Here is a 19,201-nt window from a genome sequence, read left to right on the forward strand (position 1 = left end):
ATATATATATATATATATAACAAGTGATAACAAGTAGTGGTGATGTGAGAAGGAGATGGAGTGAGTATTTTGAAGGTTTGTTGAATGTGTTTGATGATAGAGTGGCAGATATAGGGTGTTTTGGTCGAGGTGGTGTGCAAAGAGAGAGGGTTAGGGAAAATGATTTGGCAAACAGAGAAGAGGTAGTAAAAGCTTTGTGGAAGATGAAAGCCGGCAAGGCAGCAGGTTTGGATGGTATTGCAGTGGAATTTATTAAAAAAGGGGGTGACTGTATTGTTGACTGGTTGGTAAGGTTATCTAATGTATGTATGACTCATGGTGAGGTGCCTGAGGATTGGCGGAATGCGTGCATAGTGCCATTGTACAAAGGCAAAGGGGATAAGAGTGAGTGCTCAAATTACAGAGGTATAAGTTTGTTGAGTAATCCTGGCAAATTGTATGGGAGGGTATTGATTGAGAGGGTGAAGGCATGTACAGAGCATCAGATTGGGAAGAGCAGTGTGGTTTCAGAAGTGGTAGAGGATGTGTGGATCAAGTGTTTGCTTTGAAGAATGTATGAGAGAAATACTTAGAAAAGCAAATGGATTTGTATGTAGCATTTATGGATCTGGAGAAGGCATATGATAGAGTTGATAGAGATGCTCTGTGGAAGGTATTAAGAATATATGGTGTGGGAGGAAAGTTGTTAGAAGCAGTGAAAAGTTTTTATCGAGGATGTAAGGCATGTGTACGTGTAGGAAGAGAGGAAAGTGATTGGTTCTCAGTGAATGTAGGTTTGCGGCAGGGGTGTGTGATGTCTCCATGGTTGTTTAATTTGTTTATGGATGGGGTTGTTAGGGAGGTGAATGCAAGAATTTTGGAAAGAGGGGCAAGTATGAAGTCTGTTGGGGATGAGAGAGCTTGGGAAGTGAGTTAGTTGTTGTTCGCTGATGATACAGCGCTGGTGGCTGATTCATGTGAGAAACTGCAGAAGCTGGTGACTGAGTTTGGTAAAGTGTGTGAAAGAAGAAAGTTAAGAGTAAATGTGAATAAGAGCAAGGTTATTAGGTACAGTAGGGTTGAGGGTCAAGTCAATTGGGAGGTAAGTTTGAATGGAGAAAAACTGGAGGAAGTAAAGTGTTTTAGATATCTGGGAGTGGATCTGGTAGCGGATGGAACCATGGAAGTGGAAGTGGATCATAGGGTGGGGGAGGGGGCGAAAATTCTGGGAGCCTTGAAGAATGTGTGGAAGTCGAGAACATTATCTCGGAAAGCAAAAATGGGTATGTTTGAAGGAATAGTGGTTCCAACAATGTTGTATGGTTGCGAGGCGTGGGCTATGGATAGAGTTGTACGCAGGAGGATGGATGTGCTGGAAATGAGATGTATATATATATATATATATATATATATATATATATATATATATATATATATATATATATATATATATATATATATATATATATATATATATATATATATATGCATATATATATATATATATATATATATATATATATATATATATATATATATATATATATGTATATATATATATATATATATCTATATATATATATATATATATATATATATATATCTATATATATATATATATATATATATATATATATATATATATATATATATATATATATATATATATATATATATTATCCCTGGGGATAGGGGAGAAAGAATACTTCCCACGTATTCCCTGCGTGTCGTAGAAGGCGACTAAAAGGGGAGGGAGCGGGGGGCTGGAAATCCTCCCCTCTCACTTTTTTTTTTTTTTTTTTTTTTTTTTTTTTTTTTTTTTTTTTTTCCAAAAGAGGGAACAGAGAAGGGGCCCAGGTGAGGATATTCCCTCAAGGGCCCAGTCCTCTGTTCTCAACGCTACCTCGCTAATGCGGGAAATGGCGAATAGTATGAAAAAAAAAAAAATATATATATATATATATATATATATATATATATATATATATATATATATATATATCTTTATATTTTAGATTTCTAAAAGGGGAAACAGAAGAAGGAGTCACGCGGGAAGTGCTCATCCTCCTCGAAGGCTCAGATAGGGGTGTCTAAATGTGTGTGGATGTAACCAAGATGTGAAAAAAGGAGAGATAGGTGGTATGTTTGAGAGAAGGAACCTGGATGTTTTGGCTCTGAGTGAAACGAAGCTCAAGGGTAAAGGGGAGTAGTGGTTTAGGAATGTCTTGGGAGTTAAGTCAGGGGTTAGTGAGAGGACAAAAGCAAGCGTAGGAGTAGCACTACTCCTGAAACAGGAGTGGTGGGAGTATGTGATAGAGTGTAAGAAAGTAAACTCTAGATTGATATGGGTAAAACTGGAAGTTGATGGAGAGAGATGGGTGATTATTGGTGCATATGCACCTGGGCATGAGAAGAAAGATCATGAGAGAAAAGTGTTTTGGGAGCAGCTGAATGAGTGTGTTAGTGGTTTTGATGCACAAGACCGGGTTATAGTGATGGGTGATTTGAATGCAAAGGTGAGTAATGTGGCAGTTGAGGGAATAATTGGTATACATGGGGTGTTCAGTGTTGTAAATGGAAATGGTGAAGAGCTTGTAGATTTATGCGCTGAAAAAGGACTGGTGATCGGGAATACCTGGTTTGAAAAGCGAGATATACATAAGTATACGTATGTAAGCAGGAGAGATGGCCAGAGAGCGTTATTGGATTACGTGTTAATTGACAGGCGCGCGAAAGAGAGACTTTTGGATGTTAATGTGCTGGGAGGTGCAACTGGAGGGATGTCTGATCATTATCTTGTGGAGGCGAAGGTGAAGATTTGTAGGGGTTTTCAGAAAAGAAGAGAGAATATTGGGGTGAAGAGAGTGGTGAGAGTAAGTGAACTTGGGAAGGAGACTTGTGTGAGGAAGTACCGAGAGAGACTGAGTACAGAATGGAAAAAGGTGAGAACAAAGGAGGTAAGGGGAGTGTGGGAGCGTGGGAGGTGGGTTGATTAGAAAGGATAGTGAGTGGTGGGATGAAGAAGTAAGATTATTAGTGAAAGAGAAGAGGGAGGCATTTGGACGATTTTTGCAGGGAAATAATGCAAATGAGTGGGAGATGTATAAAATAAAGAGGCAGAAGGTCAGGAGAATGGTGCAAGAGGTGAAAAAGAGGGCAAATGAGAGTTAGGGTGAGAGGGTATTATTAAATCTTAGGGAGAATAAAAAGATGTTTTGCAAGGAGGTAAATAAAGTGCGTAAAACAAGGGAGCAAGTGGGAACTTCAGTGAAGGGGGCTAATGGGGAGGTGATAACAAGTAGTGGTGATGTGAGAAGATGGAGTGAGTATTTTGAAGGTTTGTTGAATGTGTTTGATGATAGAGTGGCAGATATAGGGTGTTTTGGTCGAGGTGGTGTGTAAAGTGAGAGGGTTAGGGAAAATGAGTTGGTAAACAGAGAAGAGGTAGTAAAAGCTTTGCGGAAGATGAAAGCCCGCAAGGCAGCAGGTTTGGATGGTATTGCAGTGGAATTTATTAAAAAAAGGGGATGACTGTATTGTTGACTGGTTGGTAAGGTTATTTAATGTATGTATGATTCATGGTGAGGTGACTGAGGATTGGCGGAATGCGTGCGTAGTGCCATCGTACAAAGGCAAAGGGGATAAGGGTGAGTGCTCAAATTAAAGAGGTATAAGTTTGTTGAGTACTGCTGGTGAATTGTATGGGAGGGCATTGATTGAGAGGGTGAAGGCATGTACAGAGCATCAGATTGGGGAAGAGCAGTGTGGTTTCAGAAGTGGTAGAGGATGTGTGGATCAGGTGTTTGCTTTGAAGAATGTATGTGAAAAATACTTAGAAAAACAAATGGATTTGTATGTAGCATTTATCGATCTGGAGAAGGCATATGATAGAGTTGATAGAGATGCTCTGTGGAAGGTATTAAGAATATATGGTGTGGAAGGCAAGTTGTTAGAAGCAGTGAAAAGTTTTTATCGAGGATGTAAGGCATGTGTACGTGTAGGAAGGGAGGGAAGTGATTGGTTCTCAGTGGATGTAGGTTTGCGGCAGGGGTGTATAATGTCTCCGTGGTTGTTTAATATGTTTATGGATGGGGTTGTTATGGAGGTGAATGCAAGAGTTTTGGAAAGAGGGGCAAATATGCAGTCTGTTGTGGATGAGAGAGCTTGGGAAGTGAGTCAGTTGTTGTTCGCTGATGATACAGCGCTGGTGGCTGATTCATGTGAGAAACTGCAGAAGCTGGTGACTGAGTTTGGTATATATATATATATATATATATATATATATATATATATATATATATATATATATATATATATATATATATATATATATATATATATATATGGAAAAAGGTGAGAGCAAAGGACGTAAGGGGAGTAGGGAAGAATGGGATGCATTTTGGGAAGCATTGATGGCATGAGCAAAACATTCTTGTGGCATGAGAAGCGTGGGAGGTGGGCAGCTTTGAAAGGGTAGTGAATGGTGGGATGAAGAAGTAAGATTGTTAGTGAATGAGAAGAGAGAGGTATTTGGACGAGTTTTGCAGGGGAAATAGTGCTAATGACTGGGAGATGTATAAAAGAGTGAGGCAGGAGGTTAAGAGAAAAGGGCAATAGGTGAAAAAGAGGGAAATGAAAGCTGGGGTGAGAGAGTATCTTTAGATTTTAGGGAAAATAGAAAAATGTTGTGGAAGGAGGTATACAAAGTGCGTAAGACAAGAGGAGAAATGAGAACATCGGTGAAGGGGGCTAATGGGGAGGTGATAACAAGTAGTGGTGATGTGAGGAGATGGAGTGAGTATTTTGAAGGTTTGTTGAATGTGTTAGATGATATAGTGGCAGATATAGGGTGTTTTGGTCGAGGTGGTGTACGAAGTGAGCGGGTTAGGAAGAATGATTTGGTAAACAAAGAGAAGATAGTAAAAACTATGCGGAAGATGAAAGCTGGCAAGACAGCGCTTTTTTTTTTTTAATACATTCCACTGTAATACCATCCAAACCCGCTGCCTTGCCGGCTTTCTTCTTCCACAAAGCTTTTACTACCTCTTCTCTGTTTACCAAATCATTCTCCCTTACCCTCTCACTTCACACACCACCTCGACCAAAACACCCTATATCTGCCACTCTATCATCAAACACATTCAAGAAACCTTCAGATTACTCACTCTATCTCTTTCTCACATCACCACTACTTGTTATTACCTCCCCTTTGCCCCCTTCACCGATGTTCCCAATTGTTCTCTTATCTAACGCAATTTATTTACCTCCTTCCAAAACATCTTTTTATTCTGCCTAAAATTTAATGATACTCTCTCACCCCTACTCTCATTTGCCCTCCTTTTCACCTCTTGCACCTTTCTCTTGACCTCCTGCCTCTTTCTTTAATACATCTCCCAGTCATTTGTACTATTTCCCTGCAAAAATCGTCCAAATGCCTCTCTCTTCTCTTTCACTCATGGTCTTACTTCTTCACCCCACCACTCATTACCCTTTCTAATCTGCCCTCCTCCCACGCTTCTCATGCCACAAGCATCTTTTGTGGCATTATATCTTACGACTGAATCTCCAGAGGTATATCCCAAACACCCTATATTTAAACTGGTATGATAAAGAGCCATACAAAGCAGGTTCATGAACTCAATAAAGTCCTCCTCCCTCACTGCTGCATCCTGCAGTTCTTCCATCACCCAGTCCAACAAGCAGCTTGGCACACTGGCACTCTCTCTCTCTCTCTCTCTCTCTCTCTCTCTCTCTCTCTCTCTCTCTCTCTCTCTCTCTCTCTCTCTCTCTCTCTCTCTCTCTCTCTCTCTCTCTCTCTCTCTCTCTCTCTCTCTCTCTCTCATCATGCTTTACCAGGAACTAGAATGTTTATTCACATCTCATCGAGCTGGATAAGAGCTAATCCTGGTCAAGGAAGTGTTCAAGACCCAACATCTTGGCGTGGTATTTCGTAGTCTTGTGGTTCAAGTAAAGCATGAAATGTTCCAGACACGGTGCCCTGCGCATCATAAGTGTCTTGTGAAGAAAAAATATAAATGAATTGCTAATTTTCTCTCAAAGTCGTCAAAGGCGAGAACTTCTCCTTGCTAACTAAAACAGAGGTCAGGTCACATCCAGAATATGCATGAAGCGTTCCCTGTGGCAAACTTGGACATTTCCCTCCCGTTTTCTAACTGCACTGCCCCTCTGTAATGTGAACACTATTTTCCACTGTGATATCAAGCAACAATTGTGGGATGATACTCTGAGCAAACGGTAGTGAAAACAAACAACAATGAATGATTATTTCCATATATCACAACTTTTCGTGTCGTTTCATTTTGGCTCCAGGTCAGTCTTCCTCGTTATCATGTATGTATCACTCTGACCCGGAACTACTGGTGGCGTAGACACCACGGATAGTTTCATTGTCGTTGTGTGACACACGTTCTTACACTGTGCTGAGCTACAAAAGACCAAACGGTGCAAGACGTGTCCCTCTTCTACCTTGCTCATTATCTGCACACACATACAGTACGTGGAACTTCCCTCCTCGTAATTTCTTTGAATAGCTTTCCCTTCCACGTCCTCCTATATCTAATTTTGTTTTACTACTGGTGCTTATATTTTAGGTGAAAAAAGAGAAATCGTTCAATCACCTGATTTCTTTTTTTTGAATGAGATATTTTGATTCAATAAACTCTTAATGATTTAGTGGAAGTACTTTCGGGTTCTTTGCATCTAAGAAAAAAGATAGAATCGTGTTGGCAATTTGGCCAAACATCAAGTTACTGAATGCTTCTGGCTGGACAATCTGTGAACGCAGAAAGCGTGGTCTTTAATGATCTATTTCATGGAGTCTTGAATCAGTCGACCATCGTAGCCTTCTTACCTTTTTACAAGAAAGTGTTTCAGCTTTGACTTAACCATCTCCACTTGGAATGCGTAAGTCGCAGTGAACGTTTCCTTCTGTTATCGTCTGATTAATCTTCTGTTTGGGCCCCTTACTGTCACACGCCCTTAATGGTATGATAATGATCTCATACTAGGTATCCTTATTCTTCACGTGCACCTTGGGCAATGGAATCACAAGCTTCTTTACCTAGAATCTCCATTGAAGAAGATAATATCAAAACAAAAAAAAAAAATCACAGTCCAGGAGTTTCTCGGAGGTCAAGACTTGGTTTTAGTATTATTCTAAATGAGTACATGAAAATAAAATATTGTTTTAACATATGAAATCATGTAATTCGTCTGGGTATCTAAGCTATACCATTATCCTTGTATGAATCACTTTCATGCCATTGCTTTTCGATGACTGCCTGGGTACAGCCTACCTGAGAATACCTCCTCATCGACCATCTATAGAGAGCCTATTGACTCGTTATCAAATTACAATACCTGTGCCCATCTTAGCATGGCTGTCTACTGTTCGGTCGTGGGGGTCAATTGCATTCGTCTGTGTGTTCGTTTGACCTGTTTACACTGAAAGAGTTTGTCGAAGAAGCTCTACTGCAACAAAATCGGACAAGTGAGAACAGGAAAATACTTTCAAATGTATATTTGACGCAAATCCAAGTTGATATCTTAGTTGTTCCACGAAACGTTAACAATAGCCAGTGCTTGTCAGTGTAATCCACTTAGAGTAATCCCTTTGCCGATTTTTCTCTCGCGTACCGTAACCAACATAACGTTATCCCGTCCACTATGTGCGCAGGAAGAACAGTTTGATAATACGGCTCACCTTGGCTAAATATTTTTTCATAAATGCAACATTGCAAGAGTTTTGAGGAGCTTTGCATTCCAGCTGGATCAGTAGCACTGAAAATAGAATATCGCATCTCAATACTAGAATGATGGTGGAAAACACATGGGGAATAGTAGTATCTTACGAGATGTGGAGAACATCAACTATTTTCAGAGAGGAGGACATTATAAAGTGAGGGGTGGCATGGTCTATGGTTACATTACACTACGTATTTGTCTTTGCGTCCACTCTTGCTGTCCAGCGGTCACTCATATAGTAACTCATCCTCTCATACGATCGGCAAGGTATTTCTCGGTCACTCATGTACCACCACAGTCATTCATTCTTGACTATGGTCACTCATGCACTCATCATCGTTAATCAGGCAGCACTATGGTTACTCATGTAGCGACTGTCACTCATGCATCATGATGGTCACACGGATGAATACTGTCACTCACAACTCACTATAAACTCATTATTATGGTCATTCGTGCACCACCACAGTTACTTTACTAATGCTTCTTCCGCAGTAACTGCTGCTGGCCCACAGTCACTCATAAGTCGTCGGTGTCACTCGTCTATTCCCTCAGTCATTCATGTATGACCATCGTTACTCATACATCAGGATGTTCACACATATGTCAACATGCCCCTCAAACATGCACATGGTCTGGCCTGCATCACTGAGGTCACATCATATTTTCCCACAGTCACACACACACACACACACACATGAGTCAGTCACTGTAGCAACACGTCTCTCGTCAATGACCATCATATGCCGAGTACATCAACACTAATACCTGGTTCCCGCCACTGAGGAAGGAACAGCATCACACTGTAAGGAGGATCTGTTGGCTACATTGTATAAGCAGGGTGTATGACGACACCCACCTGCAGTATGCCAATCGAACCAAAGAGCAGGAGAAGCAGTCAACAGAGATCCTACATATGGTCAGACATATGTCCCCCCAACTCCCACCACGCTCTGTATTCTAATCCTCTTAATTGTCTGCACCAGCTAATTAGGTACCATTAAGAATTAATTTCTTAAACAAAAGAAGTACTTCAGGGTATAAAGAGCAAAGGAGGTAGCTAGAGGAAGGGATTGAATTTCACTGGACGAATTTAAGATACTTATATACAGTTTCTAGAAATGAGCGTTGTGGTGACTGTTCTCGTGGTATGAGCATCAGACATGGAGTTCGTTAATATATCATTCATGAAAGGTAATGTCATAATGATAACACATGGACAAACTTGAATGTAATTACGTGAATGATGCAGTCGTTCGCAGCTGTTCTTCACCAGTGACTTCGATCTTGGATATTGAGCTGATGGAGAAAGATAGAAGGATGTTAGACAATGGCCAGCTTGTTGTACTGGAGGTGCAAGAGTTATCACTTCGCACTTAAACAACCAGAAATCTGAACCAGTTCCTAGACTGGACACTTGCGAAATTGTGTGAAAGATCTAAAACGCCATCCAGACAACGTTGCTCTATATATTTAAGTCTCCCATTTCCTCCTTTTAGATGTCAACTATATAGGTCCCTGCTTGTCAATCATTTTTCATTTCTCCCTTTCTCTAACGTTGCCCTTTTTCAGTCTAACCTAAGCTGAGAAGAAGTGGTATAGTTGTAGCAGCTCCCCAATTCCATGTTCTAATGCCAGACGAAGGGTAGAATTCAGGATCATAACTGTTCCCCTCTATGTAGATACCATTATCATGGCACAAGGTAGCATACGTGAAGGCAGCTTTACCCACATACGGAGAGTTTATCATAGAACATTATTAACAGACATGACAGCAGCTCTCTTTTCTACATACCTTATTCTCATGGTAGTGGAGAGTATTCATGGCGACAGTGACAGCTTTTTCTTGCACAGTTACTCTATCAATAAAGGATGTATGACCACAGCTCTAAACCCTAGTGCACCATGATAACAATCATGAATAGGTACTTAGAGTCACAGTCAGAAAACCTGCAAACTAACACCTATGAGTGGAGCAGAAATGTGTAACTTGTGCGTGAAGTATAAATAGTATTCCTTCATTATAGTGTCTTACCCAAACAACGGTTCAGCCTCACTATGATTCTAGTGTTCACTCTGTAACCAGGTCATATGCTAAGCTATAAGGACACTGTTGGCAGTCTTCAAGCTACGGGAAAGTTACTTCGACTTGATGGGTCGTAACTATCTCCAAGCACTTCCTAGTCCCGCAGAGATAAGGTGTAAAGGAAAGCTGTGATGCGGCGGTGCCATAAACTACTCTAAAGGGAGAGTATCATGAAAGTATCTGAGGGAAACGTACACCATTACTGGCTTCCCTGTAGGAACCACAGTGTTGGGAGTTATGTACGTTTAAGTTCCTGATTTTGCTGGTCTGTTTTTAACCAAATGGACGTGGAATGAATGTGAGGTAAATCTTATTTACCTTTTACGGGAAACCTAGTATCATTTTTTGTATATGAGTCATGAAATACATAAATGAAGGTTGGAAATAAATTACCAGACCCGCCATCAGACCACCGCACGATTTTCTAAATTCTAGGAGACATACATTGACCAAATTGCTGGTTTGATGGTTAGATACGTGTCATAAGATTAGACAATTATTTCTCGCCTTTGACCATATCACAACCACAACCATTCTTCCTTGTGTGAATAACTTATTCATTTTCGTTAAACTTATAACGTTCACTTATATAAGACCATCCAGGTTCATCTTTAGTCAAGTGTCAAAGCAGATACTGAGTGCTGCGTACAGGAAATTTGTAATATATATATATATATATATATATATATATATATATATATATATATATGAAAAATGCTATTTCTTGTCACATGTGTGTGGCTTTTGGTAGTCGGGTCGGGCACTGTGCCTGTCATAAAATTTCATTACACGTTCAAAACAAAATAAGTTACATGCAAATTTTGCCTGCGGCAAAGTTATTCAGTTTTTCACTTATATTCATGTTAAAAGTCTATGTATTCTTAATAAGAAAAGATTCAATGATATTTCTCTTGATGGCATACTCAGAAAACTCAACATTAATCAATACAGCTGTTGTTATGTCTAATGTGGACATTCAAGGCACTAGAAATCTGTCCTAGTCTTCCAGTATATTTATGATGTTTGCTTCTAGCAGTAGTATCCCTACCACCCTGTCTTATATGGAACATATGACAACTCGGGCAACATATTCTGCAAACATAGCCGCTGAGACCTCTTGCATCAACGTATCATGTATATGAGAATTAGAGGTGAAGATACGTCATCTCGACACTGTTTTTAACACACTGTATCGTGGAAACAGATCATATGAAGTGGAATGGATGCTCCCACTGTAAAGAATGATCATACACTGCTTGTGTAGGTATATGTAGTGACGTAGGACGCAAGAAGGTGGGGGTCAGACGTGGGCACAGGAACAGTGATAGTTCTCTGAGAGTGCTGGTTGGGAGACGGAGCTCTGCAGTAATATTACGAACCAGTACCACAGAGGTTTGAAAGTTTTGTGAGATATACACTAAAGGGGTCAGGACGTGGATACCTCTGATGGTCCATAGGGAAAAATGATCATAGCGCAGATATGGTTCACTAGGAGACATCATAAAGCGAGAGAGGTCAGGCATGTACTAAGGAGATTCATACAACACTGCTGCCAAACAGCATATAGCAAGGAATGAGTGAGTATTGCAGAGTAAGTAATGAAGAGGAGGAGGGGGAGAGATTTTTAAATAAAAGCACTCCGGACAAAACAAAAGACAATCTAAAACTTTTTTCCATCAGTTCATCAGGAACAAACTCTCGGTGAAAGGGCATCTAATCAGGCTAAGGGACTGAAAAATTCATGAGGATGATGAGGCTAAATGTGAGGACGATGAATTATAAAATCGAAAGCGTTTTCACTGTGGAGGAAAGTTTATGCACCAGCATCACCAAAGTGAGAGGGAGATGAAGTCTTGGAATATATAGCAATTGACAGAAATGACATAACAGGCCCATGGTCCAGATGATGTCTCCCCTAAATATGTTATATGTAACATAACTTGTTCTCTATCACTGAATTCTCTCGAGATACTTAACAAGAAAGTTCTTGCACTGGGATCAATTGATATCATCATGCTTAAGATAACCACAGTTTTACATATGACCAGCGTTGAGTGCACAAATTAGGTTGATATCGTTGATGTTACTTTTCCTTTTGTTTTATGAACTGGAATAAGGAAATGGGGTGACGCAAACTTATACTCATAACTGGTTATTGTTATGAAAGTAATAATTTGAGAAGTGAAACAATTTAATGAATCACTAGAAGGCTGAAAATGCGAATCGAAATTCTGTGCCTTGATACTGGTCCAGACTTTGGCGTAAATGAGTTTAGATTCCCTATATTTTTCTCCAGCTCTTGTGAACAGTCTCAGTGAAATTCTACTCGTGGTAATTACTCCTGACTCTTAGAGAGATTAAACTTTAGAACGTAACGACACCGAAAGAGGCATGAGGGTATTACCTGACAAGAACTCTGGAACATTTCCACTTTTGCCAATGAAACCTTTTGGCAATGAAAACGTCATTTCAGATGTAGCTCAACAGCGACACGAACAAGAATATGTGTCACTCAACAATCTCTTGTTACACCTGGGCCAATTGTTAACGACTCCTCGCTTATAACATACCATTTATATCTGCATATATCATGACGAAGTTTATACGACGTGTTATTTCTCGTTAATCAAGTTGTTTATACAATGGTCAAGTTCTTATGTACTGCGTGTGAGGGGTCCAGATGGATAATGATTCTTTCCCTGCGGTTCTAAAGGGCATCAAGTAACGTCTGTTATTGAACCATGAGATTAATTTGCTAGTCTGCACTGAGAAAGGAGATGGCACGGTTGTAGGGATTTTGGCCTACCAGAAGGACATTTCTACTTTTCTGATGAATATCTTCAACAATCCCACGCTGCTCAGCGTCAAGTGAAATTGATATAGAGAAAGGAAATCACTTAAAACTGGCAGAAGAGTTTAGTTAGCTCCCTCTGAGTAATAATGATCTGCCGAGTCGGTCATCAAGTATAAAGAATAATGTCCTGCCTGTGTCATCCACGAAGGACATACAACATCACCATCATCCAGATGCCAACTTAACCTACAAGTGATCCCACATCGGAAAGTCTTCAAGTAGAATATCTGACGTATTGCAGACATAGACGTTTATCCTTCCATATGCTATGAATTGCTTCCAGTACCAGATAAGTAACCTTCTCAAGTGAAGTATTTAAGGACTATAGCATCATATTACACATCATTCCTGTGGTATTTGTCGACAGTAATGGAAAGGAATTTAATATCTACTTCATGTAACATGTGAGTAAACCTTCCAAATATATAAGAAATATCTTTAGATACATATCATTCCTTTAACAGAATAGATATAAAAAGACAGATCTAAGTATAAGAATACTTAAAAGAGATCGAATTTCTCTTATAGCAAAATTAGGGATGCTTGGATACCATATGTTCAGATAGCTTCAGACTTTGCTGTTGATACATCAGTTGGAGCATAATACTTCATTTCACATAAAGTTGATGTGATGATGGTTGCCTTTTGAAAATTACCGACATCTTTTAGAGCGCTGTATAGTTATAATGACTCTGTGAACTGAAGGTGAAGAGAATCTCCTACTGATGTTTTAGAACAGTATGAGACAACTAAGATTCCAATCAAGGTTTACAGGAGACCCAATTCACAACAGCAGAAACATAGAAGACAGAAGTGGGATGATTAGTAACGCAAGCTTAACACCAAAAGCAATAACTGTTACAGAATTTATGTAAAAAGATCGAAAAAAGTAATGGAGAGCTACAAAATGTAGGTGCTAATAAATTGAAGGTTGTCATGTTGCTTCGTGGAGAAGACAATCCATCCAAACTTTGGATAGTGTATATAGTAGAGGAAAATGTAAATCAAAACTAAGACAATAAAGAGACATCGGAAAAAGATGTTCCAAACCACCAAAGAAAAAAGGTAGAGGTTCAAATATCCTGAAGCAAGATAGATTCCTTGTGTTCCTACAGGTCTGAAACTGTTTTAGCAGAGTTGAGATCTCTCTCTATCAGTACCCAAAAAACTTTGGATCAACATATAATTGATGATTACAGTTACTGTATGTGTGGAATGGAATCATCGTTTCCTGGGTTGAAGGGACCGTACAAACACCCAAGGATCCCACTGCAACCCATGTAAAGTCCATAATCAATGATCTGATAGAGAATTAGATTTAACAAGTAAATATTGTTCATATATATATATATATATATATATATATATATATATATATATATATATATATATATATATATATATATATATATATATATATATATATATATATATATATATATATCAATGATCTGATAGAGAATTAGATTTAACAAGTAAATATTGTTCATATATATATATATATATATATATATATATATATATATATATATATATATATATATATATATATATATATATATATATATATATTTATATATATATATATATATATATATATATATATATATATATATATATATATATATATATATATATATATATATATATATATATATATATACTGCTACCAATAGATGTTACAATAATGGCGTTAGAACGAACTGAAGCGAGACAACCCTCTTAAAAATCAGGATGTCTGAAGATCTGGATCACAGTCTAGAGTAACACAAGCCAAAAAGAATTTTCCTAATTTCTACAGAAATCAGCTCAGATTAAAAGGATGTGATGTAAGTTTCTATTAGTAGAAAGTCATACGAAGGCATACCCCCCCCTCCTCTCGGTTCCCCCACAAAGATACTGAATACTGGAGGAAAGATTTAGAAGCCTCTTCCCATACTGCTAAAAATGGCAGGAAAGAGACATTCAGTCTTTGTCAAATCATTTCAGAGGACAAATGATATCAAGGAATCTTGAAATAACCTGAGCTGACTATAGGAAACCAAATAGCTTCATAGTAACCCAATTTGGTGATACAGGTAATGTAAGGTTTATGATCCTCTATCCCACTCAAAATACTATCTAACTAAATATCTAAATACTTTCAGTTCCCTTGTACATTAGATTCTCCACCCTCCCCCTCCCCCTTCCGTAATGTTATATGACTTCTGTAATTGGCCCAATATCTTTCTTATCAATAAATGTTTAAGTTTAAATGTTCCTACTCATTCATGTTCACAAATTTTATTTCGTCATGCGACACATCATTTAACTGGGTATATCACTCCTCAGTTCCAACTATCAGTTTGCTAATGCTTAAATCATAGACCTCTGTCTTCTACATATTACCACTGCTATCTTTATATACGCAAGTGATGTGACCATTTCATTAAAGTGTCCCATAAAAGTGTGATATGGAGGTTATAGGAATATACAGATAAGACATTACTCTTCTTACTAGCAACACTGAATATTATTCTCTGCATAAAACAAAATTCTAAAACTTCATCAAATGACTGTACATGATTTTGTAAAGGAAATCAGTACAAGACCAGGGAGAACACATCGCTTTCTTCAGTTTAGTACCCAGAGAAAATAACGACCTTTCTGAAACCCAGGTTGAACACTACAGAGGTGTATAGGCCAACTTGGCTGAACGTACTGAATCATTTGAGATGCCTCATGGTGGTGCCTCTGACATGTCACATTCACCATCTTCCTAGTCTCTGATTTTCCTCTCACATCCAGAATGAAAACTTTCCATTATCCTGCACGACATACAATCTCGGTGAGACACTTTGTTGTCTGACTGTGCTGCAGCTTTCTTGCTACCCTCACTGTCTCCGTGTTTCTTGCTGTTCAGCAAATGTCCTGCCGAAAATTTTCAGGGAGATTGGAAAATGCCACTGCTTAAGTCCTGAAAGATATTCGGTGCAGGTGGGCGTGCATGTAGCGGATGTGACCATCTGTTGAAGATAAGCTCCGTCGGCGACGAAGCTGTTCACAGCAAAGTTGATTGGACCTTCACTCATGGGTCCTTCATATAAACTTGGAGGAGCTGCCTGTAGCAAGTTCATAATTAGTTGGAAACTTTGTCAGAAGACTTTCAGATAGTATTAGGTCACTTCTGGATGCAGTTAGTGGGTCACCTTATGCTGACGACAGTCAAACAGGTATAACCAGTCGTAGGAAATTCAAACAAATAATTTGGATGCAGTCTTATTGCGTCTGAGGAAGTTACGAAATCATGATTGGTCTAGTGACAACTGAGCAGCCATAGTTAGTCCTGGAAAAGGCTATAATGACTGCTGTACGTGAACAGACTGGGCCCTTGGGACTGTTAGAGTCATTATGATTCCAGGGAACAATTGTAGTCATGATGGACAAGCTAAGGTAGTCATACAGTCATGCTTGGTCCAGCAGGTTGCTATGTACAGATTGCTATGATGTACACAAGAAGTTGATGTACAAGATATGTACATATGACACTGGATAATGTATTGTTTCTTCAAACAGCGTTACTGTGTAACACTTATGTTATGAAGTGTTACGTGCACACGGCAGCGGTGGTACAGACACATGTTGTAGGTTGAACGTTGTTTTGCTCCTGTCGTGTTCACCCGCGCTGCTCAGGTCAACAACACACCAGCTGACGCTAGGGCCCCCAGCTGCCGCCACTGTACACCAGCCTACACACCACTCTTCCCCAGATCACCATCCACGCCCAGCCTATCATCCTCCCCCAGCCCACCACCCACGCCCAGCCAATGACTCCCCCAGCCTACCATCCTCACTTAGCTTACTACCCACGCCTATCCCTCCACCCACTCCTAGCCTACCTCTCCTACCCAGCCCACCTTCCGTTCCCAGCAGACAATCCACCTCCAGCCTGCCTCCTGCATCCAGGCCATTACCCACGTTCAACCAACCACGTCCATCCCCGCACCCAGCCCACCACATGCTCCCAGCCCACAACCCTCACCCAGTCCACCATCCATATCCAGCCACCAACCACCACGTCCAGTCCGCCATCCGCACCCAGTCCAACCACCCACGCCTAGCCCAACATCAACGCCTAACCCACCAGCTGTGCTCGGCCCACCATCCACGCCCAGCTGGCCAGCAGTCTCCAACCCATCTCCCACGCGCATTCGCTCAACCATGAAGCCCATCAGCCTGCCACCTTCACCCAGTACAACGCACTCTCTCAGGCACCGAATTACAACGACGCAGCAATTCTTGAGGAAAGACGTGGAGATTCTTCAGTATTACCTCTGACGCCCCGGAAATTAGATACCTCTGTTCAGTTCAGTTCCACTCGAACACTTCCAGACGTTGCTACGATTCTTTCACGTTTAGATACAAGGGGGACCTTTAAGCTTCAGGTCGTATCAAGTTTTCATGGAATAGTATCAGGAGGTTATTCAGAAATATATGAGAGGATCCACTGCTTAACAGCAAGCAGTCGAAAACCCACGTCAAGAACACTGCTTGAAATGTTTGCGTAACACACATGTGCCTACACATGAGTTATGCAGAGGACACTGTCATTCATTAAGGGCTTTTCTCACAACGTATATCCGTCTGTATATCTGTCTTCCTGTTAGCACCATTTTGTGTGCATGTAGGGAGGTTGTTTCACTCTCGTGGGGCCTCACTTCCTTTCCTTCCATTTCTATCCCAAGTGTTCTCGAGTTTTTCAGTGGTATCTGCAAACATCTCTTCTCTTCTTGAGGTGTTCTAAGTGTATTCGATTTTGTTTCTATAGAAATGCTGCTACGTGCAAACACCGTTCTATCTAAAGAAATGCTGCTACGTGCTGTCAACTTTGTATCTGAAGAAATCCTACAACGTGCAAACAACGTTGTTTCTGAAGAAATGCTGTCATCTGCGGACATATTTGTATCTGAAGAAATGATGTAACGTTTCGAGAGAAAAGCTGCCACGTGTAAACAGCTTTGCCTCTAAAGAAATACTGCCTAACACCTTTGTTTCTGAAAAAAAAAAAATGTAACGTGCAAACAGCATTGTTACGGAAAAAACTGCGTGCAGTGAATTTTTTTTTTCTAAAAGTGCACCCACCCAAAAGCATCATTCTTCCTAAAGAAAAGATGCAAAGTGCAAGCAACCTTGTTTCGGAGCAAATGCTGTCACGTGCAAACGATTTTGTTTGTAAAAAAATGCTGCTAGAGGCAAACACATTTCTTTCGAGAGAAATTCTACTATGAGCAAAGAATTTTGATTCTAAAGAAATGCTGCCACTTTGATTTCAGATAAGTTCTTCCTCTTGCAAACAACTTTGTTTCTAAAGAAAAACTGCCACGTGCAAACAGAACTCTTTATAAAGAACTGGTGCAAAGTACAAACAACTTTTGGGTTAAAGACATATATATATATATATATATATATATATATATATATATATATATATATATATATATATATATATATATATATATATATATATATATATATATATATATATGTATATACATATATATGATTTATTTTATTTATTTTGCTTTGTCGCTGTCTCCCGCGTTAGCGACGTAGCGCAAGGAAACAGACGAAAGAATGGCCCTATTCACCCACATACACATGTATATACATACACGTCCACACACGCAAATATACGTACCTATACATCTCAGCGTATACATATATATATATATATATATATATATATATATATATATATATATATATATATATATATATATATATATATATATATATATATACACACACACAGATATATACATATATACACATGTACATAATTCATACTGTCTGCCTTTATTCATTCCCATCGCCACCCCGTCAGACGTGAAATAACAACCCCCCTCCCTCCGCATGTGCACGAGGTAGCGCTAGGAAAGACAACAAAGGCCACATTCGTTCACGCTCAGTCTCTAGCTGTCATGTAATAATGCACCGAAACCACAGCTCCCTTTCCGCATCCAGGCCCCACAGAACTTTCCATAGTTTACCCCAGACGCTTCACATGCCCTGGTTCAATCAACTGACAGCACGTCGACCCCGGTATACCACATAGTTCCAATTCACTCTATTCCTTGCACGCCTTTCACCCTCTTGCAAGTTTAGGCCCCGATCACTCAAAATCTTTTTCACTCCATCTTTCCACCTCCAATTTGGTCTCCCACTTCTCCTCGTTCGCTCCACCACTGACACATATATCCTCTTTGCCAATCTTTCCTCACTCATTCTCTCCATGTGACCAAACCATTTCAACACACCCTCCTCTGCTCTCAACTACACATCTCTCTTACCCTATTACTACTTACGCGATCAAACTACCTCACACCACATATTGTCCTCAAGCATCTCATTTCCAGCATATCCACCCTCCTCCGCACAAAACTATCTATAAGCAATGCCTCGCAACCATATAACATTGTTGGAACCACTATTCCATCAAGCATACCCATTTTTGCTTTCCGAGATAATGTTCTCGAATT

This window comes from Panulirus ornatus, chromosome 14, assembly GCF_036320965.1.
Source record: "Panulirus ornatus isolate Po-2019 chromosome 14, ASM3632096v1, whole genome shotgun sequence".
NCBI classification, from domain to species: domain Eukaryota; kingdom Metazoa; phylum Arthropoda; class Malacostraca; order Decapoda; family Palinuridae; genus Panulirus; species Panulirus ornatus.